Source organism: Equus przewalskii, chromosome 25 (assembly GCF_037783145.1).
Source record: "Equus przewalskii isolate Varuska chromosome 25, EquPr2, whole genome shotgun sequence".
Taxonomy (NCBI): domain Eukaryota; kingdom Metazoa; phylum Chordata; class Mammalia; order Perissodactyla; family Equidae; genus Equus; species Equus przewalskii.
In genome coordinates this window covers 44,215,039-44,234,834 of record NC_091855.1, presented here as the reverse complement: position 1 = coordinate 44,234,834, position 19,796 = coordinate 44,215,039, and the positions used below count along the sequence as shown (strand labels likewise).

The 19,796-nt window shown below is 46.8% G+C and overlaps 2 long non-coding RNA genes across 2 annotated transcripts; one reads left to right on the top strand and one right to left on the bottom strand.

Annotated features, from left to right (window-relative positions):
- Positions 1-445: 445 nt before the first annotated feature.
- On the bottom strand, positions 446-15,376 carry LOC139079312 (uncharacterized). The gene is made up of 2 exons (XR_011532842.1): positions 15,020-15,376; positions 446-1,485 (listed from the first exon to the last, which is right to left on the bottom strand). It is a non-coding gene; the product is annotated as an uncharacterized lncRNA (long non-coding RNA).
- Positions 14,479-16,916, top strand: LOC139079313 (uncharacterized). Its single transcript, XR_011532843.1, has 2 exons — positions 14,479-14,618; positions 16,566-16,916. It is a non-coding gene; the product is annotated as an uncharacterized lncRNA (long non-coding RNA).
- The last annotated feature ends 2,880 nt before the right edge of the window (positions 16,917-19,796 follow it).

The following is a 19,796-nucleotide window of genomic DNA, read 5'->3' as shown; positions in this document are numbered from 1 at the left end:
GCTCGAGGCCACCTTCAGGGAATTGCTGACAACTGCCTGACCCTGGCTGCCTGCATCTCAGGGCTGGGTGGGACTGCGATACTACCAACTGCATGCTCTTCCAGGAGATTTGGAAGTGAGAAAAGGGTGGAGGCAGGCCCTTTGTGGCTCTTTGCTCTTTTCTGCTGACAGGCAAGATCACGAAGAGGTGGGGACTTTCTGAGCAGGTTCCACTGACTCGTCCCAGCTGCCTGGGCGCTGGCAGGCAGGGACAACAGTGATGGTAGCAGCAGAAGCATCTCTGTTTTGGCTGCAAGAAGCTGGAGTGGCAACTCTGGTTATTTTGTAAACATGACTCCAGTGACAGACCCAGAGGTACGACACCTCCCCCCACCATGCAGTTGCTATTATTCTGGAAGTCATTCCCGCATGCCAAGCCCAGAAACTACTCCTTCAACTCCTCCGGTGGTTTTGTAAGCACTTGATTACGTCTGTTAAGCCAACCCTTGCTTAGATTACCTACAGTGGCTCTGTGTTCTGCACTCTGACTGCCACAGGACTTGCTGCCGGAAATGACCAGGCCTCAACACCACATATGACACATGGGAAGTGTCAGTGCCCTGCAGCTAAAGGCCACAGGAGCACACCTGTCGGTTAACAAGCTGACTTCACAACTCGTTGCAGTGAGGGCAGGACACACACCGTGGGCCACCAGGGCGTGTCTCGGTCAGAAGGTGGGAGAGACCATTTGGATCCGGGCTGGTATGAGGTGATTCTGGTGAAAGTTGAAGGAAGCGATGTTTGGCTCTGGATCAGATACTGTCAGAAGTGGGGAGACTTATCTAGTAAGAAGGAAGGCTGTCACTGGTGAAGGAGCAGTTGTCACCCATAGTAGCCAAGAGGGGGGAAGTGTTTGGTTATTTTTTGTGATTTTGAAATTATTTGTATTTTCATCTGTGCTCTGCAGGAGAAGGCTGTGGTCAGCTGTGAGGGCCAGGCCAGCTCCCAGATGTTAGGGGCTGCTTTTCTCTCTCTCAGCAGCAGATGTGCATATATGCAGGCTAGGAAGGTGGTGAGCCCTGTGCCACCGCGGCAAAACGTTCGGTAAGACTGTTGTCTTCCGTGCCTTTGAAGACAGACCATGTACCTAAAGCACCTGCCAGAGCGTGCTGATGGGCTGTGGGCTCCCCTGCTCCTGCCTCAGTGTCTCCTCACGCATCGTCCGAACCTGTGACTGCATAGGGAGATCTTTGTGACTAGTTGATTGAGGAGGAAAAACCTTGATCCCGGCTTACAGGTGGTCCAGGAGTGGGTGGCCTCAGCACCACAGTCCTACTCAGGGGTGGCCCCAAAGGCCAGTGACGAAGGAAAATCCTCCCAGTGGTCATTACTTTAAACACTACATTTGGTTGTTGTCCACTTTGCCTGAACTGAAAGATGGCCAGAGGTACGGCTCTACATCGATTCACAGACAGTTGCTAATGGCTTGGCTGGATCATCAGAGACCTGGAAAAAACAAGATTGGGAGATTGGTGATAAGGTGATCTGGGGAAGAGATATGAGGCTGGACCTCTCTGGATAGGCACAGACTGTGAGGATACTTTGTCACATGTGAATACCCATCTACTGCAGAGGAGGCTCTCAAAAATCAGTTGGACAGGACAGTCCATTCTGTGCATAGTGGTCAGCCTCGTTAGCCAGCCATCCAAGTGCTTGTTCAATGAGCCCATGTACAAAGTGGCCACGGAGGCAGGGATGGAGGCTATGCATGGGCTCAACATCATGGACTTTGCCTTGCCACGTCTCACCTGGCTATCATCACTGCAGTGTATCTAACCTGCCAACAGCAGAGACTGATGCTGAGCCACTAATATGGTGTCATTTCCTGCAGGAATGGCTAGTGACTGTGTGGAGAGTCGATTATGTTAGATCTCTTCCATCATGGGAGGAGCAGCAGTTTGTCCTCACTGGAACAGACGTTTATTCTGGATGTGAGTTCTTTCCCTGCTTGTGACGCCTCCGTCACCACACCCGCAGACCTACAGCATGCCTCGTGGACCTTCCTGGTGTCCCACGGAGCATTTATTGGGTGAAGAGATTGATTTTACAGCAAAAGAAGTGAAGCGATAGTCTATGCCCATGGAATTCAATGGTCCTACTTTTTATTCACTCACCCCAAAATAGCTGGCCTGATAGAAAGTCTGAACGGTCTACTGAAGACTCATTTTAGAATCAGTTGGGGGACAACACTGAAAGGATGAGGCTCCATCTTCCAGGTTGTGATATAATCTTTAATCAGTGACTAATACATGGTTCTGTTTCTCCAACAGCCACTGTAGAGGAGTTTGGGAGCCAAGGGCTGGAAGAGGAGCTGCCTCCTCTCACTGTTATACCCAGGGACCAAAGGGGTTCTTTGAGACACCTCTTGGTACTTCCATTACAATAGTAAAAGGTTACAGAAAACAGTATCAACCAAAAAATGACAGAAACCTACTGAGGATTCAGATCCTTTGGGAATAAATGCTTGGGTCACACTACTAGGTAAAGAAGTCCAACCAGCTGAGGTCCTCGCTGAGGAGAAAGAAGACATGGAATGGGTAGTGGAAGAGGGAAATTAGAAAAATCATACTTGAATGTCGTTAAGAGTAGACCTTAAACGTTCTCATCACAACTACAAGAACAAATGGTAATTATGTAAGGCGAAGGATGTGTTAACTAACCTTATGGTGATAATCATTTTGTAATATATCTGTGTATCAAACCATCACATTGTATACCTTACACTCATATTTTATATGTCAATTATATCTCATTAAACCTGGGGAGAAAATCAATTGTGCCCTCCACAAACTACTAGCAAACAGAATTCAACAACACATTAAAAGGTTATACACTATGGCCAAGTGGGATTTATTCCTGGAATGAAGAGTGGTTCAACATACAAAAACCAATTGATGTAAACACCACATTAGCAGATTGAAGGGAAGAAACCACACAACATCATCTCAACTGATGCAAAAAAAAAAAATCGTTTGACAAAACCCAAACCCCTGTCATGATAAGAACACTCAACAAGCTAGGAAGACAAGGAAGCTATGTGAACATAAGAGAAGCCATATATGAAAAGTCCACAGTGGATGTCACACTCAGTGACAAAAGGCTGAAAGCTTTTCCTCTAAGGTCAGGAGCAAGACACGGACGCTCACTCTCACCACTGCTATTCAGCATAGGACTGGACGTTCTAGCCAGAACAATTAGGAAAGCAAAACAAATAAAAGGCATCCAAACTTCAAAGAAGAAATCAAATTATCTCTGTTCATGGACAACATGAACTTATATGTAAAAAATCCTAGAGATTCCACACACAAAGTATCAGAAGTAGCAAATTCAGCGAAGTTGCAGGATGCAAAATTAACACACAAAAATCAGTTGCATTTCCATACACTAACAATGAACAATCCAAAAAGGAAATTAAGAGAATGATTTCATTTACATATTACAATAGGATCAAAAAGAATAAAATACTAGGGTAAACTTAACCAAGCAGGTGAAAAACTTGTACAATGAAGACTACAAAACACTGCTGGAAAAAATTAAAGACACAAACAGATGGAAACACATCCCGTGCTCACGGAGTGGGAAACTTAATATTGCTAAGATGTCAGTACTACCCAAAGTGATCACAGATTCAATGCAATCTCTATCAGAATCCCAATGGCTTTTTTTTCAGAAATAGAAAAACCCGTCCTGAAATTCATATGGACTCTCAAGGAACCCAAAATAGCCAAAGTCATCTAGAAAAAGAACAAAGCTGGAAGACGCTTCCTGATTTCCAAATTACTGCAATGCTTCAGCAACCAAAACAGTGTGGCACTGGCATAAAGACAAACATAGAGTGAGGAAATAGGATACAGGCATGCATCACTTAATGACGGGGACACATTGTGAGCATGTGCTGTTAGGCGATTTTATTGTTGTTCAAACATCACAGAGTGTACTGAAGGGGAACGAAATTTGCCACCCCAAAATATGTCCCTTTAACAAGAGGATTGCTTTAGGCTGATAATTTTAAGAAACAAAAGACTCAGAAAGTTTTCTTCTTACTTCCCTCTTCACTGCCTAAAAGAATTCAGATTAAAAAAACCTGTCTAAGGAAGCTGTCACCTTAGCATAACACGAACTAGATGGTAGACAGGGAGGAACCTAGAAAAGCCTGTTTGTTCTTCTGTTTTTGTGCGGCCACACACTTGTCTTCCATAGTTTGCTCCTTTTCACTTACATGTGAACTGCCTTCCTTCCCTTTGAAGTTCCTGATTCTCCCCACCCCCAACATCTTCTCTTGTCTTTACCTAATGATGGTATTTAAGGTGAGAACTTTGGCCATTTTAGTGAGTTACTCAGTTTTCCTGGATTTCTCTCCTGTATACATGTTAATAAACTTTTGTTTGTTTTTCTCCTATTAATCTATTGCATGTCAATTTAATACTTAGACCAGCCAGAAGAACCTAGGAGGCTAGAGGAAAATTTTCTCCCCCTCTACAGTACTTACCCAAACCTACTACACACCTAGGCTACATGGTACCAATCTTATGGGACCGCCATGGTATATGTGGCCCATTGTTGACTGAAACATCGTTGTGCAGTGTACGAGCGTAGAACTAAACCTATGTTTTGATAGGTCAAAAGCTTTACAACTTTGGGTTTGGCAATGATTTCTTGACTATGATGCCAAAGGCACAGGCAACAAAAGAAAAACTGGACAATTGGACTTCATGAAAATTTAGAAATTTTGTATATCAAAAGACATTATCAACAAAGTAAAAAGGCAACCCGCAGAACGGGAAATAATATTTGCATCACAGATCTGATAAGAGATTAATATCCAAAATATATAGAGAACTCCTATAATTTAACAACAAAAAACCAACAATCTGATTCAAAAATGGGCAAAGTGCTAGAATAGACATTTCTCCAAAGCAGAAATACAAATAGCAAATAAGTGCATGAAAAGATGCTCCACATCACTAATCATCAGGGAAAAGCACATCAAAGCCACAGTGAGAGGTCACCTCACGCCCATCAGAATGGGTACTGTGGAAAAAACCTGAAAATTGCAAGTGGCAGCGAGGATGTGGGCTAATTGGATCACTTTTACACTGTTGGTGCTGGTGGAAATGTACTGCTGTGGAAAACAGTATGGCGATTCCTAAAAAATTAAAAGTACAATTACCATATAATCCAGCAACTCCACTTGTGGGTATATATCCAAAAAAGTGAAAGCAGTGTCTTGAGATATTTGCATGCCCATGTTTATACCAGCATTATTTACAATTAAAAAAAGGTGGCAGTAAGCCAAATGTCCGTGGATGGATACATACGATGAAATATTATACAGCCTGAAAAAGAAAGTTCTGACATATGCTACGACATTATGAACCTTGATGACATTATGCTGAGTGAAATGAGCCGGTCACAAAGAGACAAACACAGTACAACTCCGCCTACGTGAGGTATCTGGAGTAGTCAAATTCAGAGATACAGAAAGTGGAACTGTGGTTGCCACACCCTGTGAGGAGGGGAAACTGGGGAGTTGTTATTTGAGGGTTATGGAGTTTCAGTTTCACAAATGAAAAAGTTTCGGGGATTGGTCCACAACAACATGAATATACAGTCACGTGGACCGCACACACGACGGTCATCCCATAAGGTTAGTGCCGTGCCTAGGCGTCTAGTAGGCTGCACCATCTAGGTCCGTGTAAGTTCACTCTATGATGTTCACACAACGACGACATTGCCTAACGACGTGTTTCTCAGAATGTATTTCCACCGTTAAGTGATTCGTCACTGTTCTCAACGCTGCTGCACTCTACACTTAAAAGTGGCTAAGATGGTAAAGTTTTGCGTTACGCCTATGTTATCACAACTTAAAAATTAAGTACGGCCTCATGACCAGTTACAGACACAATGGCGGTAGCATCCATTAATATTTGCCTCCTTGCCTTTTTTGTGGATGTGTATGCATAAAATTGATACCCTCTTTTGCTCAGTCTTCCCATTATTTTATAGAAGGATTGCTAGCAGTGGTTAACCTTAAAATTTAGACGTTAGGCAACAGGATATTCATATGGGACTGTGCCTGAATTTGTGGAGTAATTAACGCAGTCCTGAGATAGATATTGTAACTGGCCCCCAGGGATGAAGGCAATGACTGTTGGCGCTTTGTGTTCCTCAGTTTGGGGAGAGGGTGAGAGCATTTTCAATTGAGAATAAATAGTTGCATCTTGTTCAGCAGAAGTGCAAAGTTGTTTCTGTTGTGTGTATAGGAGAGTGCGTGTGGGTGCTTAGCAGCCGAAGAGGCACACTGTGGTGGTTGTTATTCTCTCATCTTCAGACCCACCCTTCTGCCCTCTGCTTTGTGATGCTGAGGCAGGGTCTCTGCAAACCACACCTCCCCTTTGCCAGCTAGCTCCTTGTTAGAGTCTCCCCAAAGTAGGTGCTGTTGTTGGCGCCATCTAGTTGATTCTGACTCCTAGGGCCCCTCCGTACAGCAGAGCAGAACTCCGCCCGATCCTTTGTGTGCCATCCTCTCATCATCTGGCGCTCTGTCAGACGATGCACCACTGCTGTTCATAGGGATTTCATGGCCAATTTCGGGGGAAGTGGGTGGCCAGGTCCTTCTTCCTAGTCTGTCTAACCAGGACGGTCCACTGTAAGCTGTCACCATGGGATAGATGTGGGCCGGATGGCTGGAGGAGGGAAAGTGAACTTGCTCCGCTCCGTGTGCCAGAGACGGCGCAGCACCGTGAGGCGAGGCGTGATTCCGGTCTGCAGTTCTCTCGCACCCGTAAGAGGCAGCCTCGTTGCGCCTCCTGAGAAATACCAGCACCAGTCTGCTGGGCCTTGTGCTTAGAGGGTTTGGACCTCAGCCCGTGCGGTGCCCCCCTCAAGCTCTTGAGGCATCAGCGCTGGTCGGGCACGGCCCTTCCTCAGAGGTCTAGGCTTCAGTTCCTGCAGGGCCCCTTCTCTAAGCTTTTAAGTTTTGATAATCTCACCTCTTCCCTCTGTTCCCTCAATGCTAGGCACGGCCGCTCCTGCCTGAAACACCACCTCTGAGATGCAGTATTGCCACCTTTCTGCTTTTTCCGTTTTCTAATACCTGGTGAATAATTCTTTATATTGAAATCTCTCTGTTAAAACAATTGGTGTGGTTTCTTTCTCCTGAGTTAACTCATATATGCAGTAAGGTAAATAGTTAGAAAAAACAAAAAATTGGCATGTGTTGGCCACTTCAGGGTAAGTGTAGAAAAGTTATAAGAGGAAAAGATAAGCCTGAGGAACGAGTTAGCTCGACTGAAAGCAAGCCAAGGAAAATAAAGACGTGACTCACAGACGCCCCCATCGCCATGGTGGACTAGGGGTGTGCTGCCCGGGTCCTCCGTCAGGAGGCTTCTTGCCTCAGCTGTTGGTCGGCAGCCTGCAGCTGGCAGCCCTGCAGGGACTGCCTGAGCTGCAGAGAGCAGCGTTGCTCAGCATCACACCCTCTCCTGGGACTCACCATATCCAGAGACTGATCTGGTGGGGGAGGATGAAGATCTGGCCATTTTGACCCAACCTAGAACAACTGAAGGGCCAGTCTAGCTCGAGACCCCTGTGGGGTGACCGAGCCTGTCATTAGGGCTGCAGTGCAGCTCAGCTTCTCCCTCAGCCCTCCTGCCTCCGTCCCCTTCCTCCCACAGGTGTTATCCAAAGGCATTTCTTAATGAGCATCCTGCATGCTCCACTCATCCTAGAGTCTGCTTCTGAGAATTGATCAACCTTTCCTTTTGTGAATTTTGGAGTAAGTCAGAGATAGAAATAGAGCTAGAGAAAGAGCTAGAGACAAAGGGCGGAAATAAACAATATTAGGAACAAAGTGGAGAATGTAACCAAACTGCAGCAGTTATTAAAAGTCTTGCAAGAGGTTGTTATGAACAATTTTATACCAATCCATTTGAAAAGACATAGGATGTATAGAGTCCTAGAAAAATACAAATTAAGAAACTAAATCAAGAAGAAAATTAAAAACCTGTAACCATCAAAGACATCAAAAATCTTTTCAAAATGATGCATTTACAGGCAATATCTACCAAATGTTGAAAGAACAGACAATTCCAATCTTACACAGAGCCTACCAAGGAATAGAAAAAGAGGAAATACTCCCCCCACTAGATTTTTTGCATGTATTAGCCTAATATTGATACCAAATGCAAAGAAGGACAGCATAAGAAAAGAAAATTATAGGCAAGTCTCATTCATGAACATAGATGCAAAAATATGAAACAAAGTCTTAGCAAAATCAATTGATCAAATATATAAATATTTATATCAAATAACAGCCAGTTGGAGTTTATCTCAGAGACGCAAGGTTTGTTTAATATTATAAAATGAATTAATGTAATCTTCCATGTTTGATCTGCTTAAAGTTCCCAATCGTCATCTAAAACAAGTCTAGGTGAAGATGAGCCTCCTTTGTGTGGTTCCTTAAGTAAACAGCTCCTCAAATGCAGTTTCTCTTGGTCTGTAGGTTCACGACACTAAGAAACAGGTTATCTGCCTCTCCCCCATCACACAGCCCCCCAATACACAATGGTGGAACTGTAATAGGATAACTGCTCTAGACATTCCTGTTTATAAAGCAGGGGAATGGGAAACACGAAGGAGTCACTGGACCATAGCAATTCTGAAACCCAACCAAGAATTTTTTCTTACATTATATCACTTTTTTTTTGGTGAGGAAGATTGGCCCTGTGCTAACATCTGTTGCCAATCTTCCTCTTTTTTTTTTCTTCCCAAAGCCCCAGGACATAGTTGTATATCCTAGTTGTAGATTCTTCTATTTCTTCCATGTGGAATGCCACCTCAGCATTGTTTGATGAGCCATGCTAGGTCCATGCCCAGGATCTGAACCAGCAAACCCAGGGCCACTGAAGCAGAGCATGTGAACTTAACCACTTGGCCATGGGGCCGGACCCTGAAACCCAACCAAGAAATTTTTTGATTAGGTCTAAAGTCCTGAAAATAATCCTCCACTGCTTCAGGCTCTGTCTTCTGAGCTCTTTATTCTGCCCTCTGAGTCATCTTTTTTCTTTTTTTTTGAATAAAAGATAGCACATGTTTGCAACCAAGCAGTTTTCTCAGCCTGCTTCCTTGCAGTAAAATTTGGGGAAGGGAGGTCCAAAGTCTCCTTTCATTTTGAACTGGCTCTATCTTTTTTAGTCCAAGTTGGTAGTGTTTTTGCTGATATAATACTTTCAAAAACATTGTGTATCTCCTATGATACTTGGTTTAACTCCATAAGAGAAAAAATGTGCCCACAAATCTGTTTGAGAATTGGGTTTACTCCATTAGAGAAAGATGCACCCACACAGGTCTTTGAGATAAGCCCTGCTCTGTCTCAGGCTCCTACTGTGATGGCTGAGGGGCCATGTTTAAGCCTCCTAGAGGCCCTGTTGTTTGATTTAGAGGGTCTGTGAGGCTCGTTTTAATCTTTTTAGTGGACCCATTTTGTGACTGAATAGTACTCTGAGGTGTCACCTTTGATCTTTCTGAGGTCTTAAAAAAAGGTTTTACAGTTACACCCTTGGCTGCATTTTTAGACCAATTCTAGATTTGAAATTCACGTGGAAGTCATTTCTTAACTTTAGCATCTTTTACCATTTAGAGAAACTGAGAATTTTCAAAACCATTAAGTACTGGTTCCTTTTTGTTTACCAGTCCTCTCAACTCATTTCTCTCTTCTCACATTTTACTATAAGCAGCAGAAGAAACCAGGCAGCACCTTCTGCACTTGATTGGCAAGCTGCTAGCTGGATTGTGAATTTCAATAGGCACATTTTTTTGCTTTCCATGCTGCAGATGACAATGTTGCTAAGCTTTCTGCCATTACATACCAAGGACACCTATTCCTCACTTCCTTTTGAACCCTCACTGGCAGCATCCTCACAGTCCAGCTTTCCGCTAATAGTCCGTCCGAGGTGACTCAGCCTTCATCTAGCATTCCTCAGAATCCTTCAGCCTCTGCCCATAGCCTGGTTCCAAAGTCACTCCTGCATTCTCAGATAGTTATATGTCAGAACCCCACTTCCAGGCACCAAAATGCTGCGTTAGTTGTCTATTGCTGCATAGCAAATTACCTTAAAACTTACTTATGTGAAACAATTCACATTTATCATCTCATATTATTATTATTATTATGAATTCATGTTATTATTCATATTATTATTACTCATATTATTATCCTCTGGGTCAGGAGCCTCGGGGCAACTCAGCTGAGTCCTCGGCTTGGGGTCTCTCACAGGCTCCAGCAGGGGATTGGCTGGGGCTGCCGTCATCTCGAGGCTCAAGTGAGAAAGGGTCACCTTCCTAAGCTCATACATGAGGCTGTTGGCAGGTCTCAGGTCCTCGCTAGCTGCTGGCTGGAGAGATTGGTTCCTTGCCACTTGGCCCTCCCCGTGGGGCTAGTCAGAACACGCCGCTTGCTTTTCCCAGAACGAAGGCTCTGCGAGAGAGGCTGAGAGAGTGAGCAAGACAGAAATCAGCGTTTCTGTAACATAATCTTAGAAGCGACACCCTATCACTTTTGTCATGTTATATTCCTTAAAGGAGAGTCACTAGGTCCTGCCTATACTTGAGGGGAGGGAATCACAGAAGGGCATGAGTACCAGGAGGGAGAGATCATGGGGGGCTTCTCAGTGGCCGTACACCACAGAGGTGCTGCAAGATCTCCAAGACGCAAGAAGAAAAGGACAGAGCACACAATTTTAAAAGCTGGCAAAAAGAGCAGGCATTTCACAGAAGAGGAAATCAAACATCATTCAAAACTCTACAGAAGAACTCTCATCACCAGCAATCTGAATAATACCCATCAAAGCCGCAACACATTGGCAGGAAAAAAGTCTGCCCCTCCCCTGATTGCAGAGCATTCGGAGCCTCAGGGGCACTCACCCTGCCTGTGGGCATGTGAACGTTACAACCACTGTGGAGACTACGGAGAGGAGACCAGGCAGAGCATGCACAGCCTGCAGCTCAGTGTCAGACCGCGAAGGGCTAGAGATTGTCACAGCACTTGCAAGCTAACAAGTCAGACAACCAGCCTTCCCTGGGTACCTCAGACCTCTGACACGTGGGCACATTTGCTGCTTGGAAATTCATGTTAGAGTTATTGAGGCCTCGCTTGACTCCTGAGGAACTGTGGGCAACTTGTGTGTAACATATACAAGTTAGAAATTAGGAATATAGGAGGAGAAAGAAAATCCAGTGTGTAGTTCTCTAACTTCACGAATATTTGTGTGTGTGTGTGTGTGTGTGCGTACACACCCAGAGAGCTGCTTCATACATCTTCCTGAGGTCACAGGAGCTGATGATGTGGGCCTGGTCATTCATCATGTAGACCAGACAGCTGGGAACACCCCCAGCTCTAAGCTGAAATTGGATCTGAGTGGGAGTGTCTGAGGTGGTCCTAGGAATCTAAAGGCAAAATGGCTATTTGTGAGTTTTCTCCTGGATTGAGTCTGATAGCCAGAGGGACTGGGATCCAGGGACACAAGACCTCCCCGGAGGCCTCAGCACAGGCAGGTGGAGAGTCAGAAACGGGGGCGGGAGGTGGGGGGAGGGCAGGGCCATGGCAGTCACCCAGCTTGCAGTCTTGGGGCCCAGCTCTCAAGGCTGGGGACAGGACACTGCTCAGCCTCGGCGTGCTTTCTCTGCACAGCCCAAGACCCAGTCCAGAACAGCCTTGGGTTTTTGCCCTGCTCCAGCAGGAGGAAGGGGCACCTTTGGACAGAGACAGCTGAGGCCAGGAAGGCACTTCCTGCCTCCACCCACGGCCCTCTCCTTGCCTCCCAGCCTTTGAAATGTCCCCTTGAAAAATGATGGTCCCGGAAGGGGGTGTGAGGAGACAGTGCTAGGAGGAGTGAACCCAGAAGATAGAGGGTCAGAGGAGGGGAGTAAGTTAGCTGGGTTTCAAGGCTTCAAAAGCAAGTGCCCCCAACCCTACCTCCCGCCTTGTTGTGGGGAGAGGAAGACTTCCCAGCCTGGCCCTCTCTCACGGCAAGTTGGCTTACAGGCACTCTTAGGTTCTGAAATATACCTATTTTTTATGTTAAAATAAAATCCATCCTTCTATTCAAACATCACATACAGTATAAATAAAACTTCCAGAGCCTCGTATAACCATCACTTTATAAGTAACTCTCCTTTAACAAAACTAACTATTTCAGATCACAGGCATAGTTTTGAGCTTTCTTGTTTGTTTCTTTCAAAAGGATGTTCAAATGGCGGTTAAGCTTCTAAATTTGAAAAATTTGTGGCAGTGGGTAAGGTAAAATTGTTAACTTGTAGAAGTAAGCACAGGCAACTCCTATCCAAGACAAATTTTTAAAATGATAAGACATTGATATTTTTAAACCAGCGCAAGAAAAGTCTCTTATATCATTATGTGAAAGCCACACAAAAAGATCCTTCCATGGCTTGCTCCTATTCAGGACCCGTGTCACTGTCAAACTACGCAGGTATTCAGACACAATATCCTACTCAGCAAACAAGAAAAAACACTGGCTGCTGAAAGCACTTTTGCAAAAACACGCAAGGAGACGTGGTGCCATTTTTCCTCTATTTACTATCTTGTTTCCTGGAAAATAACTGAAAAGCAAAGAGACTCTGTACAGGAAGTTTAGGAATTGGAGCTTTAAGTATTTGAAAGACAAATATCAAAAACTATCAACTTCTAAAGGCATTTTATTTTCACTCAATTTACAGATGCAGAAATTGATGAGATGCCAATTACAAAACTGACAGCAGAGCTGAGCCGTCTCTGTGTGATACACAGCTGTTCCTCTCCCCTCCCAGGGCATACAATATCCCTTTAAAACCAGTGCTATGTGTGTCACAACTATATTTAGAAATACACGGAAAGGAAAATATTACTGCTGCAATGCAAGGCTGTACATGAGAGGCAAACAGATGAAAACCTCATGGAATTGAAAGCTTAAACGCTTTAGTTCATCTTCCTCCACCAGTTTCAAAGGTCCGATGACATTCGAAGGTGTTAATTATTCAAAAAAAAAAAAAAATCCCGTAACAGGTTCCACTTGAAGAAAAGGGTAGTACTCTCTCCATATAGGAAAAAAAAAATCGACTTTTAGTTTCTTCTTATAGCACTGTCAGAGTTCAACAAAGTTGCAAAGTTTTCACCAAATATTGAAGAAGCTCTGCAGACAGCTGGAAGCACAGGTTTGAGTTAGTATATAGCAGTAACCACTTGTTCACGGCTGGATAAACTTTCTTTTAAAAAGCAGAGTAGGAATACTGAGCTGCAGAAATCACGAAAAGCGACGAACATATTAAAAAGTAACCGTTGCCTATTAGCCAATGAATCTTTCCGATGGCCACGTATCCTGGGCATTTGTGGGGACCGCCGGGACCTCTTCCTCGGGCGGGGCCAGGGCCTCCATCTCGCGCACCACCTGCGTGAACACCTGGTCCACCATCAGTTTGCTCTTGGCCGTGACCTCCAGGAACGGGCACCGCCACTCGCGGGCCAGCGCGCGGCCCTGCGCCGTCAGCACCTGGCGCTCGGCGTCCAGGTCGGCCTTGGTGCCCACCAGCACGAGCGGCACGGCCTTGGGCCCCCGCAGCCGGCCCATGCGCTCCCGCAGCGGCCGCACCGCCTCGAACGAGGCCTCGCTGCACACGCTGTAGAGCACCACGAAGCCGTCGCTGTTCTTGATGTAGAGGTCCTTGAGGGTGACCAGGTGCTCGGCGCCCACCGTGTCCACGATCTCCAGCAGGGCGGGCGCCGCGTTCACCTCGATCACCTTGCTGAAGAGCTCCTCCACCGACGGCTCGCACTGCTCGGGGAAGCTGCCGCAGGCGAACTGCGTGGCGAGCGCCGTCTTGCCCACGGCCACGCTCCCGAGCAGCACCACCCGGTAGCCCTTGGCGGGTCGCGGCACCAGGCCCGCCATGGCCGAGACGCGGCTGGCGGGGACGCGGCGGGAGAACGGCGAGGAATGGCGCGCGGAGGCGGGGGCCGGGCTGCCGGGGCGGGCCGGGGGCCGGGGGCGGGGGAGCGGAGCGGGGGGAGGAGGGGCGAAGGGGCGAGGAGGGGAGGAGACCGCGGGGGAAGCGGGCCCCGGGGGGCGGGCGCGGGCTCTGGCGCCGGGCAGGGGTGGGCGTCCTCGCTCGCGCCGAGACCTGCGCCCTGCTGCCAAGACGGGCGTCCGGGGGCTCGGCCCCCCGCACCTCTCCGCCGCGCGCTCCCGCGCTCTCCCGCGGCGTCTGCCCCGCCCCCCGCCCGGGCGGCCTGGCGCCGGCCTTACCCACCAGCTCCAGGTCCCGGGCCTCCCCTCTCCCCAGACCTCGCTCATGGTGGTCCCCGAGCTGCCAGGCCCTGCTCGGCCTTTCTCCCCTACCCCACTGGACGACCAGCCTGGGCCCCTCCGTCAGTCCCTGCCCCCTGCTCCCCCTTCCAAGAAGAGCCCCCTTCTGTCTGCGGACCAGAAGGTAACCTGATCCCTTCCACGTCAACCCGGGAAATGCAGGGATTTCTCCACCATTTCAGTTCCAGCCTCGTGGCCGGAAGCCAGATGGCCTCGCTCAAGGTCAGGCCTGGCTGGGCTGCGCAGCTGGGGCCCCTCTCCAGGCAGGGAGGACCCCAGGGAAGGGGGAGGCTGTCAGAGAACTTCAGACTGAGGGTCCGAAATGATTCTTGGCCCCCATTCTGTGTCTGGGGCCCCTCACCGCGTGCCTTCGTTCGGCCCCTCCAGCTCCCTCTTGTCGCTGAGCAGAGCCCGGGGAACTTTATAAAATGTAAATCACGTTTCACTGCCCCACTTAAACCCTCCCTGGCTTTCCATTGTGCCCTCCTGACCTAAGACTGGAGTGGCCACATAACTCACTGTCCAGACCTGGTCACTTTTGACAATGAAAGCTTGCACCCATTCACCCAGCAGGAGGCATAAACTGAGGAAGCCCTGGGCAAGGGCCTTCGGGGTCACCTTACCTAGAAAGAGGCTCCTCCATGTCTGACTCCCCTGGCCTGGTCTCCCTGGGGCTCCTGCTCCAGCTACGCAATCTTCTTGTTATTCTTTGATTTCAGAAGAGAAGGGCTGGGTGGTGGGACAGTGAGGGCTGGGCAGAAAGTCCTGGGACACTGGGGGCTGGGCAGAAAGTCCTGGGACTGTCCACCTGAGTAAACCTGGCCCTCGCTCCGCCTCAGGCTCAAGCAGATGACTTAGGACCTGCTTCAGGGGATCTGCCGGCTGGGACGGAAAGTGGAGACACTTCCCTTTCCCTGTGTTCTGGGTACCACTGGACCTCCCTCATTCTGGGGCAGCCCTGGAGGGGGAAGGGCCCCCATACTGACTGAGCTTGAGTTTCCTGCCTTCCTGGTGGCACAGGCTCAGAGATGAAGTTTAAGTGACAACAGGATACATCTTCACATCGGTGTGGTGGTCAGTCACAGAATGTGCTTCTCTATAAACAGTGCATAGAACATCCTTAGGTCCCAGGCAAACTGGGACCAGTTGATCACTCTGTGGGCTCTCTTCCTGAGGCTTTCTGCCCAAGTCTGGAGAGTCTGAGCTTCTGCTTTGTAGGTTTGGGGCTGCTAGGGAAAGGAATTGTTAGCTAAGAACTGCCCAAGGAGAGGAAACCAATCAGATACCCCAGAAAGTTTTAAAACACTTTATCTGCACTCAATTTTCAACTAGATGTCAATTACAAAACTGACAGGCAGACCTCTGTTTCCATACAAAATTACATTACCCAGGATACAATGCTCTTTTGAAAAGGTTTCACTAAGTAAGTGTGGACAGATTTTTGGGATCGCTCTCCCTGGTCTAACAGGTGAATCCAGCAAGCAAACTGCACGGGCTTACGTGAGTACGATCAAATCCATGCTGCCCTGTGCAGCAGGCATGCCGGCTGCATTCAGCCTGGGTCAGAGTGACCTTGCAGTCCCTCGTCTCAGGACGAAGACGCCAGCCGGAGAAATCGGCAACGGGGAAAGATAAAGGGCACCTAGCGCCTACATCCACAGCTGCATTTCTTGGAGACTGAAGGAATAAATAATGACCCTGGTCCTTGCCTCCCTCCACACATAGATAACGTCAGCATCCCTGAACTTGTTTGATCTATAACCAAGAAATTCTTGTTTGTGTTATCTTTAATGTATAATCTAGAGGAAAAAACAGATGTACCCTATCCTTTTTTTGACATATATGAAATCTAGTTGTAGGGGTTTTTTTCCTCTTCCCTGCTCATCCACTGTTGTGTGAAGGAGATATAAGCTGCACTTAAACTCGCACACCTCAGAGCAGTTCCATCAGAACACTGTCGAACCGTTTTTCGGGGGTTTGAACTCCTCACAGTGATTATTGAATAAACTTCACTCAGATCACCTGGACTCTTAATTTCAGTTGACATAAGTCATAACTATTTAGAATTACATGGAAATCAAGACCTTAGTGCTCATGCAATGTTATAAATGAGATTAAAACATGCAAATCTCACGGAACTGTGAATTAAATTATTTAACTTATTAAAAGTTCTTTCAGATGGTATGTGTAAATCTCAAAACACGGTGGATGCAAAGCACACGGCAAAGGGTCCCTGGAGGAAGAGGCACTCCTCTGTCCACCCAGGGCAATATGATCCGTGGTCACGTGCAGCTGTGCCGAGGGTGCCACTGGACACCTCGAGACACCATCTGAGGAGAAAGACTGCGAACAGAATGAAACCCCGAGCAAAGTAATTAGTACCACCGTCGAGGCTCAGCTTAGTCTCCACTATAACCTTGTTTTAAAGAGACGTCTCCCTCTGTGAATGCACTAAAAACCTTGGAGCGGTACTCTCGATACAGGTGAATTGTATCTCAATAAAGCTGCTTCTAAAAACGACATCGATACCTGGTTTTGATACTTTGTAAGCTGTCACCATTGTGGGAGGCTGGGGGAGGGTATGGGACCACTATTTTGCAACTTTCTGTGAGTCTATAATTGTCTCAAAAATAAAATGTTTTTAAAAGTTTTTTTTAAAGACTTCAGTTAATAACAAATTTGAATAATAATTCAAGTTGAGAAATTGAGGAAATCAAAGTATTTCAAAGTCACCGTGACAATATTTGCCAGTGAATCTTAAGGCCCCGGGTGCTCAGGGAGCCATGGGGCCTCCTTTTGGGCGTGGGAGCACCTCTTTCCTGGACTCGTGGGGACCGAGTTCATTCAGGGCCTGGACTGTGGCGCGGTCGGTGCCCGGCGCCCCGCACCCCCTCACAGCCTGGTGGAGTCTCCGCAGGACCCCTCCCCGAGCCCGGCAGGGGCGGAGGTTGGGGGGGAATCCACCGCCCTCCACCCCAGCCTGGGGCGGGGTCTGCAGACGAGGAGGCTGCAGCGTGTTCCTGGCTGCCGCACAGTGTGCTTGGCCCAGGGCTCCTAAGCTGGGGTATCTCGATTTCCCTTTGACTCACCCTGTGGGGAGGAACCCTGTCGCAAACCATTCCCCCCTTTCGCAGTGACCTCCCGATGGGCGGGGACCAGCACGATCACCTGTCCGGGAGTTCCGAGGAGTCTCTTTGGACTTCATGGGATTGCGGACCCAGAAAACGGTCCTGCAAGGTGAGAGGGACCGAGACGCGACCCTCCCTTTTCTCGCACGTGGCGGCGCGCCACCTGGCGGCAGAAAAGAGTCCTCACCCGGGTACAGTCTGCAAGGGTTCCTGTATTCCTTTCATACCGGATCGTTCCGGCTCTGGGTTTTTTCAAAGCCCTGAGTTAATTGCCCGGGCCAGATTCCGTTCCACTGCCGATTCCAGCAGCTTGTGAGAACTTAGCCAGGGAAGAGAAAACCACGCGGGGGACACAGGAGAAGGAGAAAACTAGGTGGGAACAATCCATAGTCACAAGAGTCTTCCGACTGGAAGCGTATAAAATAGCGGATTAAATGTGGTTTCTTTTTTAATCATATTTTTTAAAAGATTGAGTTAATAACCTAGATGAAATGGACCAGTTCCTTGAAAGACACGATCTGTCGAAACTCAGGAGAAGAAATAGACTATCTGAGTAGGCCTCTATCTGTTAAAGAAATTAATCAATAATGAACAGACTTAAAAACAGAAAGCACCAAGCCCAGGTGGGTTCACAGGTGAATTCTACCAAACATGTAAGGAAGAGGTGATGCCAATTCTCTATGGTCTCTTCCAGAAGATAGAAGCGGAGTCGGGGGCCTGCCCCAGGCCAAGTGGTTAAGTTTGGGTGCTCTGCTTTCCCGGCTCAGGGCTTCCACGGTTGGGATCCTGGGCACAGATGTTGCACTGCTCATCAGGCCATGCTGAGGCAGCATCCCACATAGCAGAACCAGAAGGACCTACAGCTAGAATACACAGCTATGTACTGGGGGGCTTTGGGGAGAAGAAAAAGAAGAAGAAGAAAAAGAGATTGCCAACAGATGTTAGCTCAGATGCCAATCTTAAAAAAAAAAAAAAAAAGAAACAGAGTGAATAATTCCTAACTCATTTTACGAGCCCAGGACTACCCTAATACCCAAACCAGACAAAGACATTACAAGAAAAGAAAACTACAGACCAATATGTCTCATGAACATAGATGGGAAAATTCTCAAAAAAATATAAGTAATTCAACAAAGTATAAAGAGAATTATACACCATAACCAAGTGGGATTTATTCCAAGTGTGCAAAACTGTTCAACATTTGAAAATTAATGTAATTCATCACATCAACAGACCAAAGAAGATGAAATCACATGATCATATCAATAGATGCAGAAAAAGCATTTGACAGAATCCAGCCCCCATTCATGATAAAACTCTCAGCAACTAGCAACAGAGGGGATTGCCATTATTTTTATTTTACCAAAGTAAAAAATGTATTTTTTAAAAAGACAATGAAAAGCTACAATAATCAGCACAGTGCAGTACTAGCAAAAGAACAGACAAATAGATCAATGGAATCGAACTGAGATCCCAGGAGTAAACCCACATAAACATAGTCAGCTGATCTTTGACCAAGTACCAAAAGCAATGCAATGGAGCAAAGACAGTCTTCTTAATATCTGGTGCTGGCACAGCTGGACAGCCATATGAAAAAAAAACAAATCTAGACTCAGACCTCACACTCTTCACAAAGATGAACTCAAAATGGATCGTAGATTTAAACATAAAACGCAAAAGTATAAAACTCCTAGCAGGTAACATAGGGAGAAAACCCAGATGACCTTGGGTATGGTGATGACTTTTTGGATACAACTCGGAAATCATGATCCATGAAAGAAATAATTGATAAGCTGGACTTCATTAAAAATAAAACCTTCCACTCTGTGAAAGACAATGTCGAGAGAATGAGAAGACAAGCCACAGACTTGGAGAGGATATTTACAAAATGTACATCTGACAAAGGACTATTATCTATCCTGTGTGCCTGCGCTCACACAAAGCAGGGGAGAGTTACCTGTTCTCATCAGCCAGAGTGGGAAACTCATACTTCACATGACCCTGGTGAGGGTACTAACAAGGATCTTAGCACAGGAGTAGGGAAAATTAACCCTAGACTAAATGCTGCTTGGGGCCCACTAAAAAAGCTTAAATGCAAGTCCCAAAAGGATCAAAGTGTTTCCAGACAATTTAACAGCATCCCAGAACAAACCCCAAGAATATTTCTAGAATACAAGAATATCCAGTACCAAAAAGGTAAACTTCACATTATCTTATTTCCCATCAAAAAGTATCAAGCATGCAGAAGTATGAAAATAGAACCCCTAATGAG